This window comes from Triticum aestivum, chromosome 3B, assembly GCF_018294505.1.
Source record: "Triticum aestivum cultivar Chinese Spring chromosome 3B, IWGSC CS RefSeq v2.1, whole genome shotgun sequence".
NCBI lineage: Eukaryota > Viridiplantae > Streptophyta > Magnoliopsida > Poales > Poaceae > Triticum > Triticum aestivum.
The window spans coordinates 365,761,562-365,788,538 of record NC_057801.1 but is presented as its reverse complement, the minus strand read 5'-3'; the positions used below and the strand labels follow the sequence as shown (position 1 = coordinate 365,788,538).

Sequence of the window (26,977 nt, the reverse complement as noted above, 5' to 3'; positions counted from 1 at the left end):
AGTCCTCAAGTGTAATAAGTCTTCAGGTCACACAGACAGAAAGACTTCAGTGATGCCTAACACTCTTTGGCTCTGGGTGTTTGGGCTTTGTCCTTGCAAGGATTTCTCTCTCAAAGGCTTCGAGGTGGGTTGCTCTCAAAACAACAAAAGCCGTAAACTAACTCTGAGCAGCCACCAATTTATGGTGTAGGGGGTGGGCTATTTATAGCCACAAGGCAACCCGACCTGATATGTCCGAAATGACCCTGGGTCACTAAGGAACTGACACGTGTTCCAACGGTCAGATTTCAAACACACACGTCAACTTTACTTGGGCTACAAGCAAAGCTGACTCATCCAGCTCTGGATAAGATTTGCTCTCATTGTCTTCGCTCGAAGACATAGGATTTGGGTTGAGCATCACTTCAGTCACTCTGACTTAGTTCACCTGGACCCCACTTAACAGTACGGTGGTTCCTATGACTCAACACGGAAGAAAAAGAAACAACGAAACAACTCAGTCTTCGCGCTCCATAGTCTTCACTCAATGTCTTCTCATGTCATAGTCTTCAATGTGAACATCTTCACACACCACCATTGTCTTCAATGTCTTCATACATTTTTAGGGGTCATCTCCGGTAGGTAAACCGAATCAATGAGGGACACTACCTGCGTTATCCTGCAATACTCAGAAACGCATTAGTCCCTCAACCAACTTTGTCGTTAATACTCCAAAACCAACTAGGGGTGGCACTAGATGCACTTACAATCTCCCCCCTTTTGGTGATTGATGACAAACCGGTTGAAGTTTTCAACGGGAAAGAAGTATGTGAAATTGTAAAGGATAGCGTATTGTCTTCATAAGTGGCAAGGGCTCCCCCTGAAGATGTGCATATAAATAATTTGCTTTTGGAATGCAAATGCACATGGAAGGTTGTACTTGTGGAGATCCTCTTCAACTTATGAATATAATTCATCATGCACGAAATGATATAGCTAAGAGAATGACATGCATAATGAAAAATGGACGTCTGCAAAATGATCTAAGTGCGGAAGTTATCATCGCACGTGGAAACGCAAATAAGTAGCAGACGACCATCAAGTTTAAGTGTTACAACTCAAAGAACGAAGTGTATCAATGGCAAGAGTTGTAAGCACTAGGCAAAAATATAAAGCAACCGCCCTTATGAACCCGCTTGAAGACTATCAACTCATATGCTTCTCCCCCTTTTGTCAGTAATGACCAAAAAGGTTTGAAGACATAGAGCATCTACTCGTCCTCTTGAGGAGTAGGTGAGGCAGCAGGATTGTCGTTGTTGGATGGCGGTGCAGACGAACTTGGAGCAGTGTCGATGCGTGCAGAAGTAGGGGGCGGTGAAGTTGCATCGTCTTCATCATCGATCACATTGGCATTTACAGTTGCCGCGGAGGAAGAATAGTCAGAGTCTTCCAGAGATGGAGTTCTTCGTAAGACAACATTCCGTGGAGGAGTGGAGTCAAACTTGAATCTTTCAGTGAAGCCATCGTCTTGAAGATCAGCTTCAGCACTGAGCAGGGTCAAACTCTTCCATGATCGTCGACACGTTTCGTGAGTGACAAATGCATTCTTGGTGGCAAGGTTTCGAATGCGATTTACATCCACCAAGAGGCTTTGCATCTGACGGTTGAGCCAAAAATGATGCTTATCCTGTTTCTGATGCAGTGCCACAAGAAGTTCTCGGTCATTGAGGACCCGAGAGCGCTTCTTTGGCCTTTGAGCAATTGTGCTCGCAGTAGCTTCAGTTGGTGCACGATGAGGTAGACGAATGTTTCCAGCCATCGGATAGACACGCGTGACAGCTTGGACTCCTTCCATAGGCTGAGTGAAGCTTTGATGTTCAGCATTTTGAAGACAAAGAGGCTTGTTGGCAGGTTCAAGATATATGGCTTCAACTGACATATCAACCTCTGGTAGAAAGATCACATGATTGCGAGCAGAGGGTTGATAGTTGACAGCAGAGTGTTGCTTGATGAGGCGCATGACCCATGGAGCATAGAACTTCAGTCTGAAAAGGTCAGATCTAGATGCAGCCAGTTGCCTGATGAAGAAATCTTGCGCATTGAAGCTGATGCCATTGAGGATGTAAAAGACCAATGTCTTCATGGCTCCTTCAAGTTTTGTAGCTGATGAATGTCCTTTGATCGGCCATAGAGTCCGCCTGATGATATGATATATGGTGCGCGGTAGATACTCAAGGTCATCAACAAAGAACTCCTTTGTATATTCAGCATCACGTGGCAAAGGCTTCATCATGCTCAACATCTGACTCATATTGGGTTCAGGCTTATGGAAGATGCTCTCCAGTGCATTGCGGTGGTTTTGACAACCAGGTTCATATAGCTCTCCGGGAGTGGATAGGCCTGTAAGCTCAATGATGTCAAGAGCTTTGGCTTCATGATGAAAATTTCCTGTCATCCACTCGAGAACCCATGTCTTCGTATCTCTGTTATAACTGCGAATGTGGAGCGTAGCATAGAATTGAAGCAATAGCTCTTCATTCCAATGTTCTTTGTCTGTCACAAAACTGAGCAGACCAGCATCACGAAAGTAGTCAAGTGCTTCTTCTAAGCATGGCAGTCCAGCAATGGCTTCAGTGTCGAGGCGCATATGAGGGAAAATGCGCCCTTGATCATACAGAACACAGGAGTAATAGCTTCGCTACTGATGACTCCAGAACCGATCTGATGATATTCTTGGCCTTGTGTAGGGGTTCTTTGAGCTGTCAAAGAATGTGGTGTGGCTCTTGAAGCCATTTGCATTGAAAGACCCGACAGATGTGGCAGTACCCGGAAACCTTGGCAGTCTTGGCTTTGGCTTCTGGACCTGAGGCCTATGCTCGATGTGATAGTCAAATTGAGGACCAGAGACAGTAGGCGGAGGGACCAGAACGGGCCATCTTACTGTGATTAGCTCGCCATGGCTGTATGCTTGCTCGATTGTATGGGGCCTTGGTGGCGGAACAGGAGCAATGGAAGCAACAGTGGCTTTAGGCTGCACAACAGAAGCTTCAGGAGCATTTTCAGCATTGACTTCTGGAACTGTGCTTGGGACAGGCTCCACATTAGTTTTAGCCATGACTATGTCATTGGCTTCATTGGTGTTGGTGGTGGCAGCCTCAAGGTTTTCAACCTCCACTTGCTGAGCTAGAGGGTCAGGCACAGGCACGTTCACATCATGAACAGCTTTTTCAGGAATGGGGGGGGAGTAGGGACACGTTCTTCTTGACGTTCGTCATCGGCTGATGCAGCCGGATTGTCTTCAACAGCTGGTGCTTCAGACTCGGAGACATTCACAGCAGGAGTGGCTTCTGAAAACACTTGACGTGCAACAGGTTGATGGTGCACTTCTCCTTCTGGAACGCTCGGAAGAGGGACTTGAGGCCTTGGTCCTTTGCGAAGCCTTTGTAGTACAGGTGACACCTTTGGAGATGGAGTGGGCAGGTCCTCATCCTCTTCAACTTGCACGGATGGTGTGGCTTGTTGTTGTTGGGGAGTACTGGGGGAGTCTTGTTGTTGCGGGCGATCAGCCCATGAAGCATCCTGAGCAATTGGCGTCAGAGGACAACCAATGCTGATGATTTCGCTGTTCGTACGAACAGGCGATGATACCACATTGTATTTAATTTGAGGAAGAACTTCATCATCTTCAACACTGTCATGATGACCAATGTCTTCAGCAGTGATGGGATCAACTGCTGGAATCTCTTCAGCTTCGGGAGCCTCTGTGGAAGCAGGCTCATGAACAGTCATTCGTAGTTCTTGGGTAGCGGATGCAGGACGAACCACTAAGATGGGTTCAACAACAAGGGGCTCTGTGGGAGTAGCCCGATTCTTCTTGGTCTTGCGCTTCTTCTTGGAGGGAGCAGCATCAGAGGCTTCTGAGGTTTTCCTTTTTCTGGCTTCAACCTCTGCAACCCTCGTCTTCTTCTATTCTGAAGCGGTTGACGTGACCTTTGGCTTCGAGCTAGTCATGCTGCTTGGGAAGACAATCCGAGGTTCATCTTGCCTTGAAGGTGCAGGTTGGACAGTCGATTTCTTCTTTTTCTTTGCAGCCATCCTGGGGTCGATGCCAGGACGACCAAGAGCCTTGCGCTTTTCAGCCTCATTGTAGGCAAGCACACACTTGTCAGCCAGATCTTTCATGCACTCACGAGAACTTCTAGCTTCTTCACGCTTCTTGTGAAACGCCTCTTTGAGCTCATGAAGCATTATCTTGAAGTTCTTGACATCTTGCACACTGAGATTGGCCACATGCTTCTTGAACTGAGCCTTTTCATAGTCAATCTTGTGCTTCAGTTCGACGATGCGCTGAGCAATAGCTAGCTCAGAAGCAATGGCGCCATTGAAGGCGACGCTGAGGCCAATTGGAAGTTGCAGATCATCAAAGCTGAGATTTGGTGTGTCAAACTATTCATCAATGAAGTTATGGAGGACGGCCACATCAAAGAGAGGCAAGTTATTGAAGATCTTTGCTTCTTCCTTTCTCTTGATCAGTTGCTCAAGAGCATCATCTGTAAGATCGTCATTGCTGGACAAATCAATGTGCTCATCACGCAGAATGGCAGCAGGAGTCAAAGCCTGATCAGTACTCTTGACGATTTTCTTTTTCTTCTCCGTCTTCTTGGAGATGCGTGAAAGATCTTCAGACTGCACACTGTCTTCAGGAGGTGCAGTGGCCAGTGGCTTCACACGAGAAGCTTTTGGAGGTGCAGCTGATGATGAAGCCTTAATCTTCTTTGGCTTCTGCGGCCTTGGAGGAGGAGCAGGGGCTTCATCAGAATCGGCATCATTGTCAGAATGATCCACTTTGGCACCTTGTACCAAGACGTATGAGATGAGGCCATCGAGGTTTGCAAAGGGGCCAATTCTATTTTCTCCAGCTTCACGTGTGCCATCATCACGGGGAGCAAAGGGACCAGGATTGAAGTCTAATCCCCATGACTTCTTGTTTTCCTTTGCCAAAGCCTTAGCATACTGGAAGTTGCGCTTGAAGAGATTGTCGTCACGACACCAGAGCAATGATGATGGTTCGGCATCTTCAGGCTGTGGTCCACGGACCATGCAAGGATAGAATTCTTGTGCAATGGCTTCAACTTTGTTCTTGGGGGAAAGGCCACGATAGAGAATATCACCCCAAGGACTCTTGATAGCATTCTTCTCAGCGTACTCCTGGGTCACGAACTTGTACTTGAACCATTGTTCAGCCCAATAGCGTCGAATCCATTGGATTCGAGTCTTGCGCTGATTATAATCCTCTTCAGGATCTATTTTGTAGATTTCTGCAAGATCATCAGGCAGATCCTTTGAAGTTCCCCCACGAGCTTTCTGCCACCCTTCCTTACTGATTTTTCTGCAGCCATGAACTTCAAACTGAATGGCTTCAATATGTTCAAAGGCTTCAAGGGCTTTCATTTGCTGGTCAGACAGGAACTGGCTTCGGGAGATTCAATGTGTTGCTGTAAGAATTCTGCAAACGAATGCAGACTATGAGAACCTAGGGATTCTCCCACGGACATGTACATGTGACAGCATTAGAGATGCAAGGGAAGGGGAAGAGGTCATATGCATTCTTAGAAGATTTTGAAGATAAATCAGTTTGAAGACATTGACCTCATGTTGCAAAGACATTCACTTATATGTTGAGAGTCGGTTCCAGATTTGTACGAATCCGTGAATAAGTACAAATGAGGAATCTAACTAGATGTGAAGCTTAAGTGAATATACTAGGCAGTATGAGATGCAGATAGAATATATCTAACTTTGTATAGACAGAAACCAATTTTGGTAAATTGGATGAATCATTGAGGGTCAAAAAGCTGGTAAAAATAGAGTTATATTTACCACACGATGAACTGCTAGATGGGATGAATAGGAGACCGAGCAGTTCAATCCACCGTGCCCTAACTTGGTGACGGAGGACACCTACGGCGGCGGCGGAGAGGACGATGCCCGCGGCCGGCGTGAGGACGGTGTCAGAGAAGTCGCGGCAGCTAAGCGCTTTGTCGCCGGCGTCGTCGAGAGCTAGCGGTGGCGCTAGGGTTTTGACGAGGTGGAGAGGTGGAAGAAGGTTTTCTTGACCGCAGGGGACACGTATTTATAAGTAGGTGTGCGGCACAGTGCAATTACGCAGGTGCCCCTGTCTGTTCACATCCGTGGGACACGTGGCAAGCACGCAACATACTCAGAGTTGTCCCACGTTCCCACGCCCGCCAAGTTTGTCGGATGGTTGTTCCGGCTTCTCCGGATATCGACAATAAAGATGAATCATTTAAAGAGGACTTGATGTTTGTCTCTGTGTCTTCTGCTGACAAGGATGCAGAGAAGACATTCGACAGTTTCAACAGAATGCATATGATTTGGACAGATAGAGTTTGAGATAGTAAGCATAGAGAGATTAGGGTTCGATCACATTCACTTAGTTCAAAAGATTCAACAATGAAGACATAGCTATAAGTGAATGTTGTAGAGGACAGAATACTAGTATATATATATATGAGAAAGCAATCAACTCAACATAGTGAAGTAAATCAAGAAGATAAGTTGAAAGTTGAAGACAAATCAATATGCGAAGATATTCAACAATAACGCCATGAGTGAAACACTTCAAACCAAGAAATTTGGTGGTGGCGTTACCCACCGTATACGTCCCAGACACGGCGCACAATTATCGTGGCGCTCCGAAGTCAAATTCCACGTTAATGTATTCACACTCAGAATGTAAGTCTTCATTGATTGAAGATATACTTTACTTTGTGTGTTGTACATCTAAGTCATCAACATGCATAAGTGTTAGGATGTGTGCCTGATCAAAGGACATTTGAGGATTCCAAGATATTTAGCTCACACCGTAACTTGCAAAACCTTTTCTCATCCAAGGGCTTTGTGAAGATATCTGCCAGTTGCTCTTCAGTGTTGACGTGAATGATGTCAATATCTTTCTTCATGACATGATCTCTGAGAAAGTGATGACGAATTTCAATGTGCTTTGTCTTTGAGTGCTGAACTGGATTGTTGGCAATCTTGATGGCGCTTTCGTTGTCGCAGAAGAGAGGTACTTGTTTCAGATTGACGCCATAGTCCTTAAGAGTTTGCTTCATCCACAAAAGCTGAGCACAACAAGATCCAACAGCAATGTATTCAGATTCAGCAGTTGAGAGTGATACACAGTTTTGCTTCTTTGAAGACCAACAGACAAGTGATCGTCCCAGAAAGTGACATGTTCCTGATGTTGACTTGCGATCCACCTTGTCATCAGCATAATCAGCATTCGAGAATCCAACCAGATCAAACCTTGAGCCCTTTGGATACCATAATCCGAGTGTTGGGGTGTAAGCCAAATATCTAAGAATTCGCTTCACAGCTAAGTGATGCGATTCCTTTGGTGCCGCTTGGAATCGAGCACACATGCAAACACTAAGCATAATATCTGGCCTAGATGCACATAGGTAAAGTAAAGAACCAATCATGGAGCGGTATACCTGTTGATCAAACTCTTTACCATTGTCGTCGGGACCAAGATGATGTTTGGCTGGCATTGGCGTCGTGTAACCTTTGCAATCTTGCATGCCGAACTTCTTCAGACAGTCTTTGAGATATTTTTCTTGAGATATGAAGATGGCATTTCTTTGCTGACGAATTTGAAGACCAAGGAAGAACTTCAGCTCACCCATCATGGACATCTGATATTGCTCTTGCATCATGTATCCAAACTCATCACTATACTTCTGATTGGTGTAGCCGAAGATTATGTCATCCACATATATTTGGCATACAAACAGTTCACCATCATATGTCTTTGTGAAGAGTGTGGGATCGAGGGATCCTGGTTTGAATCCTTTGCTCTTCAGGAAGTCTTTGATTGTATCATAGCAAGCGCGAGGAGCTTGTTTGAGGCCATACAATGCTTTGTTTAGTTTGTACACCATATCAGGATGTTTTGGATCTTCAAAGACAGGTGGTTGAGCAACATACACTTCTTCTTAAATCTTGCCATTTAGGAAAGCACTTTTCACATCCATTTGATATAGCAAGATGTTGTGGTGATTAGCATAGGCTAGCAGTATGCGAATAGCTTCAAGCCTAGCCACAGGAGCAAATGTTTCATCGAAGTCAATTCCTTCAACTTGAGTATATCCTTGTGCCACTAGACGTGCTTTGTTTCTGACGACTTGACCATTCTCATCTTGCTTGTTCCGATATATCCATTTAGTGCCAATAATGTTATGCTTGCGAGGGTCAGGGCGCTTGACAAGTTCCCAAACATTATTCAGCTTGAACTGTTGAAGTTCTTCTTGCATGGCTTGAATCCATTCAGGTTCCATAAAGGCTTCAGCAACTTTCTTGGGTTCAGATATTGATACAAATGAAAAATGCCCACATAAATTTGCTAGCTGCGTCGCGCTTGAGCGAGTAAGTGGACCAGGTGCGTCGATGCTATCAATTATCTTCTCAATTTGTACTTCATTTGCAACACGAGGATGAATTGGACGAAGACCTTGCTCATGCTGATCATTGTCATCATTTGAAGGATTGTCTTCGGTCTGAGCATTGTCTTCAGGTTGGTTTGGTGCAGAAATGATAAGTTCCTCTTCAGGCTGTGCTTCAGAGGGCATGATTTCACCAGTTCCCATCAGCTTGATAGATTCACTGGAAGGAGCTTCATCTAATGTGCTTGGCAGGAGCTCTCGTTGTGAACCATTGGTTTCATCAAATCGCACGTCCATAGTTTCAACGATTTTGTAGTGAAAGAGGTTGAAGACTCTGTATGAGTGTGAATCCTTTCCATAACCGAGCATGAAGCCTTCGTGTGCTTTAGGCTCAAATTTTGACTTGTGATGGGGATCCTTGATCCAGCATCTAGCACCAAAAACTCTGAAGTAGCTGACATTTGGCTTCTTGCCAGTAAGGAGCTCATAGGATGTTTTGCCTAGAATCTTGTGGATGTAGACATGGTTGATGATGTGACAAGCTGTATCAATAGCTTCAGGCCAGAACTTTCTTGGTGTCTTGTACTCGTCGAGCATTGTTCGAGCCATCTCAATGAGGGTTCTGTTCTTGCACTCTACAATGCCATTTTGCTGAGGTGTGTATGGGGCAGAGAATTCATGAGTGATTCCCATTGTATCCAGATAGAGATCAAGCCCGGTATTCTTGAATTTAGTGCCGTTATCACTTCTGATATGCTTGATCTTGACGCCATAGTTGTTCATTGCTCGATTGGCGAATCGTCTGAAGACATCTTGTACTTCAGTCTTGTAGAGAATTATGTGCACCCATGTATATCTTGAGTAGTCATCAACAATGACGAAGCCATAGAGACACGCCGTTGTTGTGAGGGTAGAGTAGTGAGTAGGGCCAAATAAGTCCATGTGCAACAGCTCGAAGGGTTGAGATGTCGTCATGATTGTCTTCGAGGGGTGCTTGGCCCTAGTCATCTTCCCAAGTTCGCAAGCACCACACAAATGATCTTTCTTGAACTTTACACCTTCGATGCCTATGACATGCTTCTTCTTGACGAGAGTGTGTAAGTTCCTCATGCCAGCATGTCCCAGCCTTCGATGCTAGAGCCAGCATTCTGAAGCTTTTGCAAGAATACATACGGCAAGCTGTGGACCTGCTGAGAAATCTACCATATATAGATCACCTTTCCTATACCCTTCAAAGACTAGAGACTTGTCAGATTCCATTAGTACAAGGCAACAATATTTTCCGAATATCACAATCATGTTTAAGTCACAAAGCATTGAGACAGACATTAAGTTGAATCTAAGGGATTCAACAAGCATCACTTTATCCATGTGTTGATCCTTTGAGATTGCAACTCTACCTAGACCCAATACCTTGCCTTTACTAGTGTCAGCAAATGTGATTTGACTCTTGTCGGATGGACGTAAGGTTGAGTCCATGAGAAGACTTCGATCACCAGTCATATGATTGGTGCATCCGCTGTCCATAATCCATTCTGAAGCACGAGGTGTCATACCCTACAGTGCAGTTAGGAGGATAGGCTTCACAAGGTATGTTGTGAAGCATAAGCATTTGACGCACACTTGGATTATCATAGCTTAGATGAAAGTTAGCACACATTATGACAGGTAAGTGATCATATGTGGAATACATAGTAAGTCATTTTATCATGCGTCCCTTTGTGTTTTAGGTCCCCAGCAATAATATCGGACGCCTTTGATTGCTGGCTGGAGACCATGTTCTGCAAAAGAGAGTTAGTTCTTCTTCACCACCCACATCTTTAGGGGTGGCTTAGAAGCAATGAGTCTAAGTGCAGCATTTGAGAATTTCGGCTTTGGAGCCCTAGCAAATAGCCTTGCAGGAGATGAATGATACTCATATGAATAAGCAGAAAAGTTCTTAGTCCTATGGACATAGCGGTTTGAAGACATGCTCTTATATTCATAAGGTTGAGTACGATTTCCCTGCAAAACATTGGCGTTAGGGTGACTCAGGTGAGTCCTGTTTCCGTATGAAGCCGTTGGACCATGTGACGCCTTTGGTCTGGGGTTTGTCTTCTTCCCTGGTGGTGTCATGACAACATTCACAGGAAGATTCTCAAGACAACTTTTGGGAACCCAGATCTTCTTCATTGGCGGTCCATTCCTGCAGTTAGTACCAATATACCTGGCAAACACTTCACCATTCTGATTTTTGAACAGTTTATAGTTTACATCAAAGGATTCATCAATGATAATAGGATTAGCACAGGTAAAGCCAGATAAGGTAGATGGATCCACTAAAGGTTCCTTTGCAGCAACCCATGTGGTTTTGGGATACTGCTCAGGCTTCTAGTAGGAGCCATCAACATTCATTTTCCTCTCGAACCCAACACCCTCTTTCCTAGGATTTCGGTTCAGAATTTGCTTTTTGAGGACATCGCAAAGTGTCTGATGCCCTTTCAGACTTTTATACATCCCTGTTTCAAGCAATGTCTTCAACCTAGCATTTTTATCAGCAATAGTAGTGGTATCCTCAGCAGAGGGGTTAGTTACCACATCAGTAGTTGAAGACAGAGCAACAATAGCAGCAGTGGAACATTCAACAACAGAGATAGCGTTATCACGCTCAATGCATTTTAGACATGGTGGTTCAAATCCTTCCTGAGCGGAACTGATCTGTTGAGCGCGAAATGACTCATTCTCTTTTTGAAGATCTTCATGAGTCGCTTTCAATTTCTCAAGCTCTTGCTTCCTTTGAAGATAATCATAGGAGAGCTTTTCATAAGTGGTTGAGAGCGTCTCATGAAGACTTTCAAGTTCTTGATACTTAGCATGAAGATTTTTTATGTCTTCAACTAAGGACTGTGAACGTGTCATTTCCGCGTCCAACAGGTCATCGCTTTTGTCTAACAGTTTTTGAGTATGTTCCATAGCCCTTTGTTGTTCAGTAGAAATTTTAGCAAGTGTTTTGTAGCTGGGTTTAGATTCACAATCAGAGTCATCTTCACTTGATGTTTGAAGTAAGCATCGTGTGATTTTACCTTGGCACCGCGTGCCATGAAGCAGTAGGTGGGAGCAGGATCGTCCTTGTCATCATTAGCGTTGGTGTGGGAGTCATTGTCTTCAGTGTTGAAGATGGACTTGCCAACGTAGGCTGTGGCTAGAGCCAGACTTGCAACGCCAGAGTCGGACTCAGCTTCAGATTCCACCTCCGCCTCCTCAGAAGCAGACTCCTCCTCTGAATCCATTTCCTTGCCGACAAAAGCACGAGCTTTGCCAGACGAGCTCTTCTTGTGAGATGAAGACTTTGTTGAGGACTTGGAAGAAGACTTTGAAGATTTCTTCTTCTTCTTGTCATCAGAGTCATATTCCTTGCTCTTCTTCTTCTTCTTCTCGTTGTCCCACTGAGGACACTCAGAGATGTAGTGCCCTGGCTTCTTACACTTGTGACAAGTTCTCTTCTTGTTGTCTTGAGTGGAAGCTTCATCATTTCTTGAACTGGATCGTGAAGACTTTCTGGAGCCCTTCTTCTTGGTGAATTTCTGGAACTTCTTCACAAGAATAGCAAGTTCCCTTCCAATGTCTTCAGGATCATCAGAACAGCAGTCAGATTCTTCTTCTTTAGATGAGGAAACAACTTTTGCCTTCAAAGCACGAGTTCGGCCATAGTTGGGTCCATAGATATCTCTTTTCTCAGAAAGCTGGAACTCATGTGTGTTGAGCCTCTCAAGTATATCAAACGGATCGAGAGTCTTGAAGTCAGGATGTTCTTGTATCATGAGGGCAAGGGTGTCAAAGGAGCTGTCAAGAGATCTTAGCAGCATCTTGACGATTTCATGCTTGGTGATCTCAGTGGCGCCGAGAGCCTGTAGCTCATTTGTGATGTCGGTGAGGCGATCAAACGTGAGCTGGACATTTTCATTGTCGTTTCTCTTGAAGCGGTTGAAGAGGTTGCGAAGAACACTGATCCTCTGATCTCTATGAGTTGAGACGCCTTCGTTGACCTTGGATAGCCAGTCCCAGACTAGCTTTGACGTTTCCAGAGCACCCACACGACCATACTGTCCTTGGTTCAGATGACCACAAATGATGTTCTTTGCATTCGAGTCCAGTTGAATGAACTTCTTGACATTAGCAGGGGTGACACCGTCACCAGTTTTTGGAACGCCATTCTTGACGACATACCAGAGGTCGACATCAATGGCTTCAAGATGCATGCGCATCTTATTCTTCCAGTAGGGATATTCAGTTCCATCGAACACAGGGCAAGCAGCGGAGACTTTGATTATCCCTGCAGTCGACATAGCTAAACTCCAGGTGGTTAAACCGAATCACACAGAACAAGGGAGTACCTTGCTCTGATACCAATTAAAAGTGCTAGTTATCGACTAGAGGGGGGGTGAATAGGCAATTTTTAGCAAAGTCTTCAAAACGTGGAAGTTTCAAAGACAGACAATAGAAATGACCTAATTGATATGCATCGGAAGATAAACTACAACAAGCAAGCCATAGTCAAGTATGCAATAGTGTTAACATACAAAGACTAATAGCAGCTAGGTAGTAAGGATCAGGATGGAAGATAGTATGAAGCCAATCAACAATAGTAGTCAAGCAATGAAGTCAAATAGATAAGACAGATAAGCAATGACTTCACAAAGACAAACTCAAAGTAAAGGAGGGAAGGGATAGAACCAGTCACTTGTTGAAGACACATGATTTGTTGGACCAGTTCCAGTTGCTGTGACAACTGTACGTCTGGTTAGGGAGGTTGAGGTTCAACTCAGAAGGCCACGTCTTCACCTTATTCCCCTTGACCTAAGGACACACAGTCCTCGCCCAATCACTCTGGTAAGTCTTCAAGTTAGACTTCCGAACCTTCACAGACTTTGTTCACCGGCAATCCGCAATGACTCTTGGATGCTCAGAACGCGACGCCTAACTGGCTGGAGGATACACAGTCCTCAAGTGTAATAAGTCTTCAGGTCACACAGACAGAAAGACTTCAGTGATGCCTAACACTCTTTGGCTCTGGGTGTCTGGGCTTTGTCCTCGCAAGGATTTCTCTCTCAAAGGATTCGAGGTGGGTTGCTCTCAAAACGACAAAAGCCGTAAACTAACTCTGAGCATCCACCAATTTATGGTGTAGGGGGTGGGCTATTTATAGCCACAAGGCAACCCGACCTGTTATGTCCGAAATGACCCTGGGTCACTAAGGAACTGACACGTGTTCCAACGGTCAGATTTCAAACACACACGATAACTTTACTTGGGCTACAAGCAAAGCTGACTCATCCAGCTCTGGATAAGATTTGCTCTCATTGTCTTCGCTCGAAGACATAGGATTTGGGTTGAGCATCACTTCAGTCACTCTGACTTAGTTCACTTGGACCCCACTTAACAGTACGGTGGTTCCTATGACTCAACACAGAAGAAAAGGAAACAGCGAAACAACTCAGTCTTTGCGCTCCATAGTCTTCACTCAATGTCTTCTCATGTCATAGTCTTCAATGTGAACATCTTCACACACCACCATTGTCTTCAATGTCTTCATACAGTTTTAGGGGTCATCTCCGGTAGGTAAACCGAATCAATGAGGGACACTACCTGCGTTATCCTGCAATACTCACAAACGCATTAGTCCCTCAACCAACTTTGTCGTCAATACTCCAAAACCAACTAGGGGTGGCACTAGATGCACTTACACATACCAATAGAGAATGCTGGATCCTCAAAACAAAGCGGCTGGTCGTGTGCCAGAAACAATGAGGGGAGGCGTCTAGTCAAGAGACCCCCCAGAGCATAAAAGTACGACCGATCGCCCCCAATCACATCAACCACAACAATTCAATTGCAGTACATCTAGACCTAGTAGTCCGGGGGCTCCATAACACATAAAGCCCCCGCGGGTGTGAAACCACAAATAACATCTTTTAAAAGATTCCAGGTGCAAAGGCCAAGTTTTATCGGCCCACCACTCTAACGGTGGTCTTCGGATTCACCAAATAATGTAACGCCAAAGAATAATTCTTCGGCACCTTCCCCTCATACGGTAATTTAAGATATGCTAACGGGATGAACCACGTTGACTAGATTCCATGTGGTAAACCATTAGGCCAACACCATGTGATATAATCACACCTATGGGTAAGGCCGAACCCTGCCCTTAGAGCGGAAATCATACAGCTGCCGGAGTAGCGAGTTGTGCATGCCTATCAAAATTTTGATATGACATCCAACTATCCGGACACAAACCGAGGAGTCTGCGCTACTTCACGGTATATCGGCTGGGTTAACCAGGGTCCGATTAGGAACCCTTGGACCAACCACAAGAGGACACTCAGCCGCCTCCAAGTATTTTCCTTTACAAACTAACTTTGACGCAGAATAGGATTGACGACGTGGAATCGGCCCGGACACACAAGGGCAGGGACATGCATGTGACCCCCCCCCAAAGAAGGCAGTCCGGATTCACTTCAGATCCACTCACAGCCCCCTCCAGCCCGGCCATCACAGGTTCCGCCAAAAACACCTCTTTTTATCATCATAAATCGTACTCATATGCATAGACATATCATCCTACTACAATGCGTAGACTTAAATAACACTTACCGGCCGTCGTTTCTCATCGACGCCTCGTGTCACGACCGATTATGCCAGGGGCTTCACAGTACGGCAATAAAGTCTGACCACCTTTTCGATCGCTCGGCACCCCGAACTTATAGCACTATATGCATCAGCTCCGAATCATGTCTTGGGTCATTGGTTGGGTTTGCCCGGCTCCCATGTTTTGGTACCTTACATTCCGTTATATCGGCTAAGGTAGCGCTGAGAGAACTACTGCGATTATGTCCCGGATCTGCCGGATGAGCACCTCAGTATAGAAAGCCGAAAACTGACTGTCATGATACAACGAGAGCTGGTCAGCTATTCGAGAGGTTGTAAAATCTTTAAAGATTTATTCCGCATAACGCCATTATAAATGCAGAGTGCGACGGATCGGTCTTCCGATCAGGCGCCAATAGAGCCCCTAGTTCGGCCTTCCGAACACTAGGGGCTGCACCGACCATACTCGAATTCCTATGGCTAAGTGAGAGTGGTAAAGCCTTATAGTCTGATTGTCTGGTTCGTGGTGAGGAACACCTCCTTAAAAGGACCCAGACTTGGGATAAAGAGTGTTCAGTTATGTCCCGAACACCCCCATATTTCATTCGTGGGGGCAGAAGCCGATGACTGGCCAACTCTTAGGATTTACATACACTAAACAGCCGCACAGGAAGAAAAAATGTTCACACAAAACATGCAATAAATAATAAAAGTGCCATTATCCCATATTACAAAGAACGACACGAATGCCCTCAGGGAAATATAATGTCTTTGGTACACTTATCCGCCACATGGCGGGCTCCCTTCAGTACACCTTCATAGTACAGCTCGGGCTTGCGGTGCTCCTTACCCTCTGGTGGCCCCTCGGTCATCAGCTTTTCCGCATCAAGCTTCCCCCAATGCACTTTTGCACGGGCAAATGCCATGCGCGCACCCTCTATACAGACCGATCGCTTAACAACATCAAGCCGAGGACAGGCGCCCACAATCCGCTTCACGAGTCCGAAGTAACTTCTTGGAATGGGCTCCGCGGGCCACAGCCGGACAACCAAGTCCTTCATGGCTAGTTCGGCCGCCTGGTGCAGTTCGACCAGCTGCTTCAGCTGATCGATAAAGGGCACCGGATAGTTCGGCGCCAAATACTGCGTCCAGAAATCCCTCTCCGCAGACTTCTTCTCCTTGGTCCGGTAGAATTGGGCGGCATCTGATATGCTGCGAGGCAGATCCGCAAATGCCCCTGGAAAAACATGAATTCAACTTGCCGCTTTGAGTTCTTCCCACTATCATGTAAAAATGGCCATGAATACAAAAAGCCTTACCAGTCGCAACTTTCCGGGCCTCCTGAATGTCCCGCACAGCACCTCGGGCTTCTTCCCGAGCATCTTCCACGGCTTGGAGAGCTTGGGCGAGTTCGGATTCTTTCCCTACTAAACTCTGCTCCAAGCCCTCTCTTTTCTTTACAGCCTCCTGGAGCTCTTGCTCAGCTGCGATGACCCTAGCCTCGTGTTTCTCACGAAGCGCCTGTTCGGCGACAGCCCTCTCGTTGGCATCAGCCACAACCTTCTTTAGTGCCTCATATTCGGCACTTGCTCCTAGAGCATACAATACAAATACTTTTCACTAGGCACAATTACTCGTTCGTGCCAAATTCAAGACAATGTTTCAACATACCTTGCTTGTCCTCCAATTGCTTCTTCACACGGCCAAGTTCCTCCTCGTCCCGTTCCAGGCTTTGCTTCAGTCCGGACACTTCCGCATTATGAGCGGCCGTCTTCTCCGTAGACGCCTGTTTTCACACAATGGGGTATACGTCATTAAACAAAGGCTCCTGCAAAAGCAGAGGATTTGATCCCCTGCCCGGCTCTCTCTCTTTCGCCGGATAGTGCATCAGGGGCTACTACTCATATTATGACAATTCCCCAAGGGTTTCTTAGAAAACATACCTCAAAGGCCTTTATAAGTCCAAGGCAGGACTCATTCAGCCCGCTCTCGGCGGACTGAATCTTTTCAATCACCGCACCCATGAGGGTCCGATGTTCATCGACGATAGACGCGCTCCTTAATGCTGTCGATAGGCCGCCCGGTAGCTCTGCTTGGACAGAGGTTGTTGGCGGAGTAGGCAAGACTCCCCCCGTCAAAGGTGGCTGCTCGCCTGATCCTGGAGCTTTAGAGGTCTCCAGGATCTTGTCCGGCTGTGGGCCGAACCCGAGATCACCCCCGCCGTCGACGCGCTTTGGGCCCATCGCTCCCGTGTGTCCGACTCCAGAGATATGCCCCCCTGGTCCGGGTCCCGTTGAGACAACACCTCAGTGTCACGCCTGGACCTTGGGGAAAGGGCCTTTGGAGGCGTCTCGCTCGCCAAGGCGTCTGAGCTCAGTGAATCCTCCGATGAGGATTGTCCGGCACGAGACCTCGCCGAGCTGTACAAAATATGGCAACAGTTAAAACTGCTATACCCAAACAACCCCGGACGCATATGCGTGTTCGGATTACATATACTTATGACTTTTCCAGGGGCTGGGCCCTGGGATCCCACTCCGGGCTGCTGTCGGCAGCCGTGGTGGATGCCTCAGGGAGGGAACCTTTCCCCCTCTTGGGCGATTCGGCCTCCAGGGATGAGGAGGCCGTCCTTTTCTTCCCACCTCCAGAGTGAGGCTCGTCCTCCTATTCGTCTTCAGAAGAAGGAGCGTCGCTGGAGTCTTCGGATTTTGCGTCCGAAGCCTCGCGGCGACGGAGGCCACTCCGGGTCTTTTTGACCTTCTTGGAGGCCTCTTTCTTTGGCGCCTTGTAAGGTGCTAGGACCAGCATCTTCGTTAGAAGAGGTCCGGCCGGTTCCTCCGGCAGCAGGGCCGGACATTGTATCCGCTCCACCTTTTTTATCCATCCCTGGGGTTGTGATAAAAGCATGATGAAAATGTCTCCCTCAGGACATGCCAACCGAAGCATGGATGGGCAGAGCATAGCAATAACTTATCGGACTTGCGGAATGGGATAATTGATACCCAAGGTCCTCGGAGGAGCCCGGCCATGATTTGCCGGACTTAAAGAGCACCTTCCAGATATCCTTGTGGGAGGAATCATAGAGCTCCCGAAGGGTCTGGTGCTTGGTTGGGTCAAACTCCCACAAATTGCAGGCTCGACGCTGGCAAGGGAGAACCAGGCGAACTAACATCACCTGAACTACGTCGACGAGCTTGACGTCCTTGTCGACCGCACTCTGAACGCGCGTCTGGAGCAGCGACAGCTCATCGGACGAGGACCAGTTCGGGCCCTTCTTGGGCCAGGACGTGAGCCGCGGTGGGGCTCCAGATCTGAACTCTGGAGCTGCAGCCCACTTTTTGCTGCGTGGTTCGGTGATATAGAACCACCGCTGCTGCCACTCGTTGACGGAGTCGTTGAAGGCACCCGTCGGCCAACGACCTTGGGCATCTTACTCGCCATGGCGCCGCCGCACTCGGCGTGCTCGCCACTCACCACCTTGGGCTTTACATTGAAAATCTTCAGCCACAGGCCGAAGTGAGGTGAAATCCGGAGAAAAGCCTCGCACACAACGATGAACGTCGAGATATTGAGGAAGGAGTTGGGGGAAAGATCATGGAAATCAATCCCATAGTAATACATGACTCCACGAACAAACGGGTGAAGGGGAACCCAGGCCCGCGGACAAAATGGGGAAGGAACAAGACTCTCTCGTGAGGCTCCGGAGTAGGGACGACCTGTCCCGCCAGTGGGAGACGATGGCCGATCTTCTTGGCCAGATACCCGGCCTCCTGAAGCCTCTTGATATCCTTCTCCTGGATGGCCATCCATCTGCCTCCTGCTCCGGATCCGGACATCTTCGGAAAACCTTTCTTCGATGGAAGAGAAGAATGCCTGGGCGTTAGGGCTCGAACAGAGGGGAATGGGCTAGCGGAAGTAGAAGGCGTGGGTAAAGAGGAAGAGACCTTATCTCTTTATAAAGACGGTACAAGCTTTTTGCGCCTCCCCACTTGCCTGGTGGAACCCGCTCGCTCCCCACTCGCCGCGATTAGCGGTGCGGTTGGATTACCCATACCCGTATTGATGAGAATCCCGTGATAAGGAGACACGATCTCTGCTTTGGCAAGACGTGTCAAGGAAACCGCCTCACAATATGCGATGTGACTGGTTGTGGGAAAACGGTTCGAATAATGACCCGACCATAATGACACGTCGCGTTGTTTAAAAAAAAGTTGTCAGCAAATTGCATTTGTGAAATATCATTCTCTCTACGGTGGTATGTGAAGATCATTTTGCAGATCCGGACACGGTTTAGGTGTTCAATAATTACTTTGGAGTATTCGGAGAAGGAACCCGCCTTGCAATGCCGAAGAAAAGACTGCGCGCCGGACTCATCATCATTGAAGCCTGGTTCAGGGGCTACTGAGAGAGTCCTGGATTAGGGGGTATCCGGACAGCCGGACTATATACTTCGTCCGGACTATTGAAGCGTGAAGATACAAGACTCAAGACTCTGTCCCGTGTCCGGATGGGACTCTCCTTTGCGTGGAAGACAAGCTTGGTGATTCGGATATTGTATTTCCTTCCTTGTAACCGACTCCATGTAAACCCTAGCCCTCTCCGGTGTATATATAAACCGGAGATGTTGGTCCTTAGAAGGCCGATCACAATTACAATCATAATCATCATAGGCTAGCTCCTAGGGTTTAGCCTCTACGATCTCGTGGTAGATCTACTCTTGTACTACTCATATCGTCAATATTAATCAAGCAGGAAGTAGAGTTTTACCTCCATCGAGAGGGCCCGAACCTGGGTAAACATTGCATCCCTTGCTTCCTGTTACCATCAGCCTAAGACGCACAGATCGGGACCCCCTACCCGAGATCCGCCCGTTTTGACACCGACACTTTGCGTATACAAGTTTGTTGAAATGGGGCAGTGAAGTCTCACTAGCAGTACTTCTCATGTAGTAATACATGGACTTGCTATTAAATAAACATGGGCTTGCTGTCTTTGCAACTTCTCTTGCGCTTCCTAACCGTCTTTCGTTTCGCCTCTCCATCGGCCATCAGACCCTGAAGGGAACATGTGATCATGCTTGTCAGATATATGTGCTTCAGGTGTAGAGCCATCCATGTCTCAATACAACTGATGCCCGGAGCTACAAAAAATCAGAATGCGCAATGGACTTCACTACCCTATCTAAGATTTTTGTTGCATTATCTCTTCTCCATCTTACTATCATAGAACACTTAGCATTGAACTTTTTTCCAATTATGTATTGAACTAGTATTTTTTTTGGCAATGGACTGTTGTAGTATAGGTACCAGAGCTACCAGAATCTTTTTATATATCATGATAAGAAAGAAAAGAAACATGCATCATCCCCACCAGACCATTCTCTCATCATCTTTAGAACATACATACTAGAGAAAATTGAACTGACAATAGAGGAAAGGAGAAGCTTGCATGCTAATTCGGTCAGCTAGGCCACATGGCATTGGACTCATGCATTTTTACAGTATTGGGTGGAGTAGAATGAACACATAAATAAACTATTAATCTTCTTTGCTAATTGTTTGCATGAAAATTGTCTCACAGAGGCAATGTCATTTACCTGTAGTGTGAAACTGCTGTCTTTATTGCTGCTAATTGTTTCAAACACCGAGACCTGCCGTGGGCAGTGCAACCTCAGTCACAATTAGCACACGCTTGATGGTTGCACGGTAGGGAATGACAAGCTATAGAAATCATGCAAGATCAATCAGAGAGGGAGATGTACTAGACAGCAACATCCATGGAAGCGCAGGGAGGTGGCCTGCACTCAGCTCCTTGATTGACCGGTAGCCGAGCAAAGTAGTTGGACTGTCGAACTGGATGTCCTCGACCCCACGGCTCCCCCTGCAAGCTCCATTGTTTGCTGCTGAAGCCCAATCCATGGCATTGGAGCGGGGCGCATCCACGACGTCGACATTGAACAACCTGAGGTGGTGACGATGAACTTCATGTACGCACGACAATGTTGCCCCATCGGGAAGGAGGCAGAGAGGTGGCGGGGAAGCATCACCGACTGCCAGAGCGCGGCGCACGAGATCTGCCAGCAGGATGAAGGAGGAGTGCGGGGATGGTGTGGATCTGCATAATTTGGGTAGGTGGCCGGCGTTGGGGAAGGAGGGTGTGGCGCGTTGTGGAGGAAGGCCACCGGTGCCGGGGAAGGAGGAGGGAGGCGGCCGACGTCGGGGAAGGAGGAGTGCGGTGCATTGTGGAGAGAGGCGGCCGGTGCCGGGAAAAAAGGAGTGCGGCACGTGCTGGAGAGAGGCGGCCGGCGCCGGGGAAGGAGGAGGGTGGCGCGTGGTGGAGGGAGGCAGCCGGCCCGGGGGAAGGAGGAGGGCGACGCGCGGTGGAGAGGGGCCGCAGACGCGGGAGAAGAAGGCAGCGGTGGTGGGTACAATGAGATGGACGTGGGCTAGTGCGGGGTGGGGTTGTTTTTCTTTTTCTCTTTTCAACCACCTTGGGCCAGATTTGTGAATTTGTGCGGCGCGCCTATATAGAAGCGATAGTAACAGAATATTATTTTGTTATTAGTAACAGAATAGTCCATCCCTATATATATAGGGTGGGTCTATTATGATAACACCCCTTAAGACCTTATTATGTTAGACCTCTTATTCTGCACACCGAAGAAACTACTGTAGCCACCGCCCCGCACACGCAAAAACAGTCAAACAACATAAAAGAAAAAAAAACTACCTCCACCTTCCCCACCTCTCGTTACCCCCTGCCCCGCGACCTCTTCCCCATCGATGCCCCTCCCTTCTCCACCTCCCCGGCGACCACCCGCACCGCCCCGCCCGGGCCACCACCTCGCACCGCCCCGCCCCGGCCACCACCACGCGCCGCCCCGCCCCCGCCACCATCACACGCCACCCCGCCCCGGCCACCACCCGCGCCGCCCAGCCCCGGACACCACACGCGCCGCCCCATCCTGGCCACCACCGATGCCCCGTCACGGCCACCATCACTTCCTCTACACCATGCGCTCCCTCTCCCTCCACCGGCAGCTGTCGTCGGGATCCCAAGGCACTGGATCCGGCCTCCCCTTCTCCCCCCAGCCTCCTTCCTCCCCTGATGCCGTCGCCCTCCACCCCCTCCCTCCTGACTGGCCTGGATCCAGGAGCGTTGCCCAGGTGCCCAGCGCTACTGCCGGCGTGGATCCGGACATGCCGCCCCGCCGTGGCTTTCCCAACTTCAGGCTCCTCACCCCGCCATGGCCACATCGGCCCATCGTGGTTGAGCCCCCGCGCCGGTTCCCGTGGATGCCCGAACGGATCTTCTCCACCGCATCCCCCCTCGTCATCACCGGATCCCTGCGCATCTCCTTCCACCAGTGAGGGTTGTGGCGACGAGTAACCTCCTCGGCTCCTGCGCATCCGTCCTTGCGCTGCCCGGGATCCACGTCTACGGCGGCCGGATCCGCTGACCCCGCGGCACGGGTGCTCCTTGCTCTGCCGCTGAAGGTCGCTGCTGCTCGTGGAACAAGGCAGAGCTCTATCCGCCTCTCCTCCAACTGTTGCAGTTAATTTGATTTTGGTGTTGAAGCTCACTGAATCTTGTTTTGTAGTTCGCTGTCAAAATGAAAAATGGACCAAATTTCCTGGCGCGGCGTCGAGTAGTTTGGTTGGGCGCGGCGTGCAGTTTCCTTGCGTGGATAGGAAATTCTTGAGGCTGCTGCGACCCATTTCTTCCCTAGTGCACTGCAGATGTTCATCAAATTCGTCTCGAGTTTGCAAATCGTGTCACTGCAGCTCGTCGTCAGGGTTGTGCGGTTCATACTGCCCCAAGAAAATGATTTTGTGCAGTTTGCTTTATTTATTTAGGCAAAGTGTTAACTACAGTGTGCTAGGAGTTCAACGTTTGTGTGTGGACAGCATGCGGCGTTGACAATGCAGTACTGAAAAGCACTAGTTGCCCATGTACTGTTCTGGAAAGCTTTATTTGCTCTTTTTTTGCAGATTTGGATTGTGCACTTCCCATCATGTGGTTTCAGTGTGCAGTTCGGTGGTGCATGACTTGCGGCTTTTTTTTTCTTGAGTGAGGTTCTTCCAGCACAGTGGTGCAGTCCGGCGAACCCCCAGTTTGGTGGTGCCGAGGATTTTGGTTCGTACCGATTGGAAAAAGAGTGTTGAATATATTGCAGTTCATTATAAACAAAACCTATAGTGTGGATGCAGGGAGCTTGCGGTACACTAGTGGTTTGCTTGCTGTACACCTCTTGTGAACAAAAACTATGCAGCTCAAAAAGTTCAACGATGCACTATGCACTGCCCAGCTATGCAGTACAGTTACATTTTTTAGAGAATTGTTTTTGAAGTGCACTTAGTTTGTGTAAAAAGAATATGGTTTATTATCCCTATGTATGAAGTGCAATTTGTTTCGTGTGCTTTAAAAACCAGTCGACTACATTAACACATGCAGTGCTTTTGGTCCTCAGATGTGGTTCACTTTTGAGAGTGATGTTGTACATTTGTGCCCAAAAAATGAAAGTGCTAAAAATTTAGCGCGACAACAAAAGATAGTAATCAGGTTCACTTCAATATATGTCGCGGTTCACTTGCCTCCTCACTGCGGTCCACTCTCATTTAAAAAAAATTGAAAAGAAAAGACAACAAAAACTTGTCTAAAAAAATTTACGTTCGACAAAAGAAATCATGAAGTTCACTTGACTGTCTGATGCAGTGCGGAATCAGTCAACTTGATTAGAAACTGCGGTGCGCTTGGCCGTCGGATGCAGCTCATGTGGTGTCCGACTAAAAAAAGAATAACGAAAATCAAGACAAAAGAAAATCATGCATTTCGCTTGCCCGTCGGATGCAGTGCGCCTTTACATCTGAAGCAGTGCTCTTTTCCGTTAGATGGAGTTCACTTCGTCAATTTTAGTGTTGCAAAAAACAGAGTGTCCGCATTTCGCTAATTATAAAACTGCTCTTAAACCGTAAGAAATTAGAGAGAGTGTTCTACATGAAAAAGTTTCGTCTCGTCGATATCTTTCCAACGACATATCATTTGAATCATTTCGACAACCGGTTTGTAAAAATTTCGCGAAAAACGGCCGCTGCTTCTTGTCGCCCGGCGCACGATTTTTAAAATTAACTAAAAACCGTAAGGAATCTAAAAATATTTCAACATATAAAAGTTGCGCCTCATCCTTATCTTTCAAATGGCGTATCATACGCCTCATTTCGACAAACGGTTAGAGAACTGGAGCGAAAACAGTACCAAAAATTTTAAAAAAATTGAAAAACAGAATTCTGCGATTCAGTAAATTTAAAACTGCTTTTAAACCGTAATGAATTAGAGAAAATAATAGATATGAAAAAGATGCGCCTCGATGATATATTTCCAACGGTCTATCATTTGCTTCGTTCCGAGGAGCGGTTTAGAAGAAATCGCGAAAAAACGCTTGCTGCCACTCGTCATGTGCCGCACCATTTTCAAAACTGCTCTTAAACCGTGTGGAATCTCGAAAAGTGTTCAACATGTAGAAGTTGCGCCTAATCCATAGCTTTTCAACACTATATTACACGTCTCCTTCCGATAAACGGTTAAAAAATTAGAGCAAAAACAGTATCGAAAAAACAACTCGTGCAGTTTTTTCGACGAGAAGTTCACTCGTGGGAGTACTGCAGCACACTTGGTTCAAAGAATGACGTGCACTTGCGTTGAGCGTGCAGTGCGGAAGTGTTATCAGAATAGTTATTCTGCTAATATTAACAGAATAGACCGTTTGTGTGTCTCTGTGTGTGTGTCTATATATATATATATATATATATATATAGAAACCCCCTCTAAAGTTAGGTCATGTTCGGTTAATCCCCTTGCCACAGGGATTGAAGGGTATTGGGGAGGTTTGAGAAGGATTTTGACTTGCAAGGAATTTAATCCCCTTCAATACCTTTCAATCCTCTTCGAACCCTCCCAAACCAAAAAAGGCCTAAATAAGGTTATTCAGGAACCCCAACCTCTCCTAGCAGTTTCTTTTCCCGAAGGGAGCCAGGAGCTCTGGTCTGCCGCTAGCTGCTGCGCGTCCCCAGCCACCCCAAGCACCTTCTCCAGGCGCCGTCGCCGCTTGCCACCAGATTCAGGCAATCCCGGCCATGCCGCCGCCCCGTGCGCAGTACGCCAACACCAGCCGCCGCAGCCGCGCTCCACCACCAACCCGCGGCACACACCATTCCTCGACCTTTCCCGCTTCTACAGGCAGTCTGCCGCGCGCGGTGCTCCTCCAGGTTACTCCCTGGCTTCCCCACTTGCGTCACAGGCCACAACCGCTCCTCCCTCCTGCATCCTGCCATGCGACACTCTACGGCGGGCTTCCTCTCCTCATGGCACTCCGACCACCAGATCCGCGCGAGCTCACCCTGCAGCCATGGTTTCGGGCGTTGACTCACGCCACTGTGCCTTCCCGGCCCCATCGAAGGCAGGCGCCGCTGCCGTGGGGAGGTGGATGGAGCGCACCCTTCTTTAGGCCCGTGGTGGGTGGCCTACTCCCTCTCCGGCGGCATAGCCCTGCCCACCCCGGCTCCAGCTCCGGTGACACCTTCCCCATGCCGTCGTTCTAGTGGAGGCGCATAAGCTTGTTCTAGTGGTGACTTCCCGCTTTTCAGTTAACTTCAATAGCGCTAAAACTCTTTGCCTCCTTCAGTTAACTTTCTTTTCATGCCTTAGATGGATCTTGTCCTCGAGCAGTTCATGGTGTGGATCTCCAGCGGCTAGCTTTTTGGGTTTCTTCTACTCCTCCGACCCAGCCTTTGTAGTTGGAAATTATTTGGGGGTTATCTGTAGCTAGCAGTTTGCTTGAACTGAATAAGGAGTTGACTGAGCCGGCCATTTCAGTTACCTCAAACCGAAAAAGGTGTGTTACTTGTCTATTTGGATACTTGGGTAGCCACTGAATTTTAGTGTTGAGGTCTAATATGCGTCAGGGCATCTAAACTGCAGCATTTACTGACGTGATGTGTATAGCTTACAAGGATACATGTCTATGTACTTGCATGTTTAATTCTTACTTGCAAATAATGTTGTGTCAAGAGACAAGACATCCCTGTCCGGTTTATTATTTTGGGGATCCAGTTAATATTATTTTTCCTGTTAGCAGTTAACTTAAGATGAAAAAAGAGTTGACTGAGCATGCCAATGCCGTTAGCTTGAGCTGAAAAAGGGTGTTCATGTGTGTGTGTGTGTGTGTTGTTGTCAGTTAACTGATAGGTTTGACCATGGTTCACTTCTAGTAGTTAGCATGTTAAACATCGGCAAATTGCTAGTACATTCACAATTCATTCTCTCTCTCACGGAGGTAGCAGGCAGAGAGAGCAAGTTGGGGGGTAAAATGATGCTTGTGGACTCTGAATTTTCAATCTCCCAATTGTTGCTAGTGGTGTTTCATCTACTTTTGTATTTTAATTTAGTTTTGATGGAAAAAACATTTTTATATCTTGGTTCTATACCTCATACTGTAGCAGTTAACTTCCATTAATTGTAATAGTTAACTTCATTCTATTTTAGTAGTTTGTTATTAGAGAAAAGAGATAAACTGGAACTCCCCAGTCATCCTCTGCTTCTGCTTTTGTTTCTGATTTTTTTATTGCGCTGGGAAGTTCGGTGCGAAAAGTGCGGCAGTTAAGTGTGCAAAACTACGACCGTGATGGTTCGGTGGCGCTGGGAAGTTAGCTGTATATTGCCCTGATAGGTTTTCCCCCATGTTCCTCTTTGCTGAATGATTTTTTCTTGCATGATGAGCTCGTGGGTTTGGACTTTAGCAACCCAAGCCTAGCCTCTGTACTTTTCCCCACTTGTCCGTTTGGAGAACCACTCATAGCATAGTGTCAACATGTACGACGGTTAGAGATGGCTCCCTCCCCTTCCCCTCCACC

General features: G+C 47.4%; 1 long non-coding RNA gene across 1 annotated transcript; it reads left to right on the top strand.

Annotated features, from left to right (window-relative positions):
• Positions 1 to 24,954: 24,954 nt before the first annotated feature.
• On the top strand, positions 24,955 to 26,186 carry LOC123069921 (uncharacterized). The gene is made up of 2 exons (XR_006433210.1): positions 24,955 to 25,692; positions 25,773 to 26,186. It is a non-coding gene; the product is annotated as an uncharacterized lncRNA (long non-coding RNA).
• Positions 26,187 to 26,977: the final 791 nt, after the last annotated feature.